Source organism: Salvia splendens, chromosome 6 (genome assembly GCF_004379255.2).
Source record: "Salvia splendens isolate huo1 chromosome 6, SspV2, whole genome shotgun sequence".
Classification (NCBI taxonomy): domain Eukaryota; kingdom Viridiplantae; phylum Streptophyta; class Magnoliopsida; order Lamiales; family Lamiaceae; genus Salvia; species Salvia splendens.
The window spans coordinates 20,574,994-20,581,615 of record NC_056037.1 but is presented as its reverse complement, the minus strand read 5'-3'; the positions used below and the strand labels follow the sequence as shown (position 1 = coordinate 20,581,615).

General features: G+C 43.6%; 1 long non-coding RNA gene across 1 annotated transcript; it reads left to right on the top strand.

Annotated features, from left to right (window-relative positions):
- Positions 1-932: 932 nt before the first annotated feature.
- On the top strand, positions 933-1,933 carry LOC121807030. Its single transcript, XR_006051736.1, has 2 exons — positions 933-1,348; positions 1,649-1,933. It is a non-coding gene; the product is annotated as an uncharacterized LOC121807030 (long non-coding RNA).
- The last annotated feature ends 4,689 nt before the right edge of the window (positions 1,934-6,622 follow it).

Sequence of the window (6,622 nt, the reverse complement as noted above, 5' to 3'; positions counted from 1 at the left end):
ATGGGTGAAATACATACTACTTTATCGGTTTATCGCGCAAAACAAGTGTTAAATGTGCAGAATTACCACTTGACCAAGGCTATAAGGCCGACCTGATCAAGCAAATACAAAGGCGATAAAAGGCTCAGAATCAGGGGAGTTGATCAAGGGGAGCCATCAAGCAGTTAGGAGGGGACCACGGGCTTCTGGAAGAAGAGCACGTGAGAAAATGAGCTGGATACAGCTCACCATTCTGTTATCAAGGACGACGTTCTAGAAGGGGACACGTGCTGGAATATGAGACGCAAGGACGAAGCTGAGTCACGAATTTGTTACCAAAAAGCGTCGACATTCTAGAAGAACAGCACGTAGCAATCAATGAGTCCCTCATTCTCAGAATAAGTGAATATTCCCTGACAAGATCGTTATCCAGCTGGAGGCCGAATCGAGCTTATAAATAGAGGGTGTGCCACCACAAGAAAGAAGAGACACTTTACTTTCCGCCTAGTTTAGTTTAGCATAATTATCTAGCGTAGTCCAGCTCTCTAGCTTAGTTTAGTTTAATTCTCTAGCTTAGTTAGATAGCTTAGTTAGAAGGGTGACCAAAGGGAGCGCTGCAGAATACTCAATTCTGTTAGCGTGACTTAAGTTTCCCGCTGAGATTCTTCTCAGTTTACCGCTTTCTTAGACTCCAAGTGTTAGCTTAGTTTAATTTCACGCTGTAATCAGTTTTTAGTTTAATCAAGTTATTTTCGCTTTAAATCCGCGCATTTACTTTTCTGTTGTTTCCTACAAATCACTTGACCCAGTAGTTAGAATTCTGTTGATCAAGCTAGCTAGTTTAAATTCTGTCTAGATTAAAACAGTAGTTAAAACTCCCAAATTAAAGCGTGGCAGCAGCCAACCCCTCCTGTTCACTACTCACACACTCGACACACCAACTTCCCTGTGGGATCGACCCCGAACAAAGATGCAAAATCATCCCATTCCAATCCCATTCCGAAACACACGTATACTCCCTCATATGCCTTTTTTGTTTTAAATCATCAAATATATAGTATCAAAGAAAAACTCTCATTCTCTCCATAAAGAATTTCCGTCGGCTATCTCAAGCTCCATCCTTCAAGCTCTCGTCGATCCCTTTTTCTCACACAACATCGAAAACGAGATTCCCAAAATTGAACACACCCAATTTTCTAAAAAAAAAATCCGTCAGATCAGATGGTGGTGCTGTGACACCGCCGATGAGCTCCGTCGCCGGCAGCCTTCAATCACCACTGTTGTTCGCCGCCGTCGTAGGCCGCTGTCCCAAGGTACTTCATCGTGGCCTTTGTTTGGCCGCCCCGATTCGCCTTGACCAACCCCGCAAGTTAAGTTCTAAATTTGATTTTATGAATTAAAGTTTGATTCTTTGGTTTAGATTTGTTCGAATTATCGATTTGCTTCGGTTACTGGTTTCATGAGATAACACAAGAATGGAATAGGAATTGGGTGGATGAGGTATACCTTTAACAATACATGGTCTATGGATTTGCTTTTAGTGACTTCTGTTTCTTCCTCTCTGTATTTGGATTACTGGTTTCTGTCAAAATGAGTTTTCTGTGTCAATGCGAACCTTATCTTGTGAGAAAAGGGATGGTCGAATTTAATTTAGAGGTTACCTATGCAGATAAGGAATCAAAACTCTTGCTTTAACAATTTGCCTTCGGCTGAGAATTAGAGAAGGCGGCTGGAGGAGCAGAATGGGGTAGAAATACCGTGTCTTGAGAGGAAATTGTGGTAAATGATTCTAAAAATAATTGGAATTATAGGCTGATTGATGGTTTAGATTTGGAAGAGATTCAAGGAGTGAGATTTTTTTTACTTAGAATTGACTAATTTTATTTCTTTGGAATTTTATTTGCCGATCATGGAGGAGGATCTCTGCAGAATATTTATTTAAAATTTGAACTAATGAAAGTCTTGGTGACCAAGTCAAGGTGGAAAAGATTTAATTAAATTAGTTTGATGCACGGTCCTTTGTATTTTATATAAATTGTGCAGCTCACAATTTATTTTCCACAAGACTGGATTTTTGTATTATTTATTCAATTTATCGGATCCAACACAAAATTGAGTCCAATAAATATTCCTTACGGAAAGGAATTATTTAGATTCGCATTGCGATTTACTTTGCAAATTTCTAGCTCTCATAACAAATTATCAATTATTCAAAAATAATAAAATTCACCTCACATCAATTATTCAAAGCAACCACGTCACATATTCAACAAAGTTGACACAGTCAAAATTTCAACTCAAAATTAGGTCACGAAAAGTATCCAACAACAATTCCACTCGACAATTAATCCACGGACTTCGCAACATTAAAAGTATTAAATGCAAGTACTTTAGGGTTCAAAAATTAGGGTTAAAAAATGAGGCGTTACAATTCTCGTAGATCTATTCATCAAAACACGTGAGCCACGTCTTTTGAAAACGTTATGGGTTGACGTGCCACAAAATATGTGCAAGTTTTTAAAGAATGACAGGGAGAAGCGCATATCAAAAGCTTTGGAGTTGAGTTATCAAACATTGCCTAATTACTTAAAAGAATGTTTTCTCTATATAGCTGTGTTTCCCGAAGAACATGTGATCCCAGCTTGGAAGCTTACGCGCTTGTGGATTGCAGAAGGATTTGTATTGCCTAATTTAAGTGATCTTGTAAGTCGGAACTTAGTCATGGTTGATCGTAAAAACCTATTGGGTGAAATAAAAACATGTCGCGTTCATGATATGATTCGTGAATTTTGCAAAGACATAGGCTTTGGAGGAGAAGTTATTCCAAGAGATAAGGAAAAATAAGGGAGTATTTGAACCTCCAGTTTCTGAGGTCCAAAAGTTCCATCGTCTTTGTTTCCATTCCGATCTCCCCACATTCTTCTCTAGAAAACCGAAAGGCCCTCACTACTAGAAAAATTGCTTCTCACTACACTTTTTTTATCACACTTTATAAAAAGTGCCAGCATAGATGTACTATCTACACACTAGCTTTTCACTGCACTTTATAATATATTGTTACTGCACTTCAACATAAAAAGTGTCATCATAGATGTACTATCTACACACTACCTCTTACTACAGGTACCCGGTGCTGCACTTCATCAAGTGCCATTATAGATGAAGTGTCAGCACAGTAATTTTCTAGTGACAATTTTAAGTGCCATTACAAGCCAATTTTCTAGTAATGTCTCACGTTCGTTCGTTCCTATGCTTCTACAAGGAGCCTGTCAACTTGGAAGACAAATACCTAACACAATTCCAGATGCCTTCGAATTGCTCAGAGTTTTAGAGTCCATATCCATCAGAGATACCGTCAATTTCCTGCAAAAGTGACCAAACTGATTCATTTAAGGTATATCACTCTACATATTGAGAAATTCTCTATTATTCCGGAGCCCCTCTCCAAGCTATGGAACCTACAAACTCTTGTGGTCGAGACAAAGTCACGTTCCATTCCCATGAAAGCAAATATATGGAAGATGTATCGTCTGAGGCATCTCAACATTAATGCAGCCATAGTCTTGAACCCAAAATGGGACGGTGAAGGAGGCGAAAACCTCCAAACACTCGGCAGATTGGTACCCGAATCTTACACAACAAAGGTTTTCGAAAAGGCCTACAACCTTATTGAATTGGGAATTCGTGGTAAACTCGCCACTCTTTTTAGTGCCATGTCCATAGAAAATATGGCTCTTCTTGAAAAGCTTAAGCTGATCAATGATGTACCTACCGATACTGAACATCTCCCTCGCCTCCCTCGGCCTAATTCTTTCCCCTCCGAATCTCAAGAGGCAGACATTCTCGAAAACATTCCTTGATTGGAAGCATATGTCGACGTTGGCTGAGATAAAAAGCTTGGAGGTATTGAAGCTGAAAGAGAATGCTTTTATAGGAAGCTCTTGGAATGCTTCAGCTAGTGTTTTCGACAATCTCCAAGTCTTGTGTAAAAAATCATGGATTAAATATGCCCGGTCAATGGATTTTTGACCAAATAATAAATGTGACGAGACATTTAATTTTGTGAAATTAAATGACATAGCGTCGATCTACATTTTACGTAGGTAAATGTAGTATATTCACTTTCTCAAATCCGATTTCCGGTGAGTGAGAAATAGTGGATTAAAGTTGGGCATAATTAGCTTTTAATTAAAGCTTGGAGATGGAGCTTAGGGAATAATTAACTAGTGTTAATTATCCCACATTGGAGGATTAACACATCTTTAATGTGTATAAATTAAGTGACTTTATGTTACTTAATAATTATAGTGGACCAAGATGGGTGAAAGAGCCCACACGCGCGCACACGCGCGCGCCGCCGCCGCCCGCCCGCCCGAGCCCGAGCCCGTGCCCGTGCACGTGCTCGTGCTCGTGCTCGTGGTCGCGGGCCTCGGGCCTCGGGCCCGAGCCCGATCTCGATCTCGATCTCGATCTCGATCTTGGACTTGGACTTGGATCTTGGCAATTGGTCTTTGGGTGGTCTTTGGGCTTGGTGCTTGGCCCAAACTATTCTTTTTGGACCACCGCCGAGTCAGCAATCCAAGTGGCTTGACACGTCGTCAAGCGAGGCACAGTCACGGTTGCCACGTGAGAAATCCACACGCTCCACACACGGATGGCACACTCCTGCCACACGTCTGTAACCGACGTCGGTTACGAATTGCCATGATGACAGCCATCATGGCTGTTGACCCCCTGCAGTGGACTGAGCCTATAAATAGGCCAGCCATTCCATGCATCACTACACAATTCAAAAAGCATTCTGCATCATAAGCTCTCTCCCTCTCCCTGCATAGTTTTTCTGTCGAAGCTCTGCCCTCTCCTCCATCCAGTTCGCCGGAGCTCTGTTGATTGCGGTGCTGCATCAATAGAGACGTAGCCGTTTTACCTTTGGGGACGACACGCCAAACCGAAGAGCACTACCGGGGCGTATCTCGTCTTGCGGGAAGAGGCCTCCTCGACTCGGCTAATCACACTGGTTTAGTAGTTTCGATTATACGTTGTATTTTTAAGTTCAGTTCTTCCTTTCCTTTCTTTTGGGTTGTATTACGCCCGGTAGTTATCTTTGTAATCCCAGAAACCAACAATCGCAAGACGAGATAGCTTGCCTTTGAAGGAATTTGAACTTCTAAACTGAACTAAAACTTCCGAAACATTAACACCTTTTGCTGGAGATGTCGACGGAATCCAACACTGCTGCTGCCAACGCCACCGCCGCCATTCCCTCCACCATGGCGACCACTGGACCGGTCAACACTTCATCGATTCCCTCGATGATGCCAACTCCTGGCTTCCCAGCCGCTTCATCCACCGTCCCTTGGGTTTGGGACAACCCCTTCGGGGCGTCCACTGGTTCCACCTTTGGTGGTTCGGTTGGTTCCACTTTTAGTGGTTCCTTCGGATCCTTTAATGGATCGAGTGTTGGTGCCTTCGGGCTCAATACTAGTGTTGGATCTTTCGGGATCAACACGAATGCTGGGGCCTTCGGGTCTCATGCGGGTGCTAGTCCCTTCGGGGCTGGTACGACCATGGCGGGCTCTATGCCCAACATGAATGGTGGGGGCTCTATGCCCAACCAAGTTGTTGGCTCCTTCGGGGGCAACGGAATTGGTTCCTTCCAAGGACCAACTGCGGCACCTTTGGCACCAAGAATGATGCCACCTGCCGAGAAGCCACCAAAGTTTGGAGGATCTGACTTCAAGCGGTGGTACCAGAAGATGTTGTTCTACTTGACAACATTGGGCGTCGCCAACTTCCTCACGGAGAACGAGCCGCCCGCGCCAAGCGACCAAGAGACTAGGCTCGAAGTCATGGCGGACTATGAAGCTTGGAGAAAAGGGGATTATCTATGTAAAAACTTTATTTTAAGTGCATTAGATGATAGCCTCTATAATGTATACTCCAATGTAACCACATCTAAACAAATGTGGGAAAGCCTAGAGAAGAAATATAGCATAGACAATGCTGCAGGGACTGAACAGGTTGTAGCATCCAAATTTATGGACTACAAGATGGTCGACTCTCGACCCATCATGGAGCAAGTCCAAGAGCTCCAAATGATCATCCACTCCTTAGTGGCTGAAGGGATGACCTTGCCCGATAAGTTCCTAAGGTGCACGATCATTGACAAGCTCCCTCCAAGTTGGAAGGACTTCAAGAGTTATCTCAAGCACAAGCGAAAGCAGATGACCCTTGAAGACTTGATCGTGAAGTTGCGCATTGAGGCCGACGTGCGCAAAAGTGATCAAAAGGCTAAGGGCTTCACCCCAAATGAAGCCAAAGCCAACCTGTTGGAGCGGGGCGGTCCCTCCAACAAACGCCCTCGCCCAAACCGTCCAAACGACAAAGGGAAGGGAAAGCAGCCTTCAAAGAAGTTTGAAGGCGACTGCTACAAATGTGGCAAACCGGGCCACTTTGCCAAAGACTGCCGCAGCAAGAAGAAGAAGCCGGCAGCCCACGTCGTTGAGAAGGAGTTCAAGGACTGGGATGAGAACGACCTCATTGCAGTGGTCACTGAAGAGGTTAACCTTGTTGATAACAAGGGAGGCTGGTACATCGACACCGGCGCTACTGCTCATGTTTGCTCCGACAGGAGCAAGTTTGC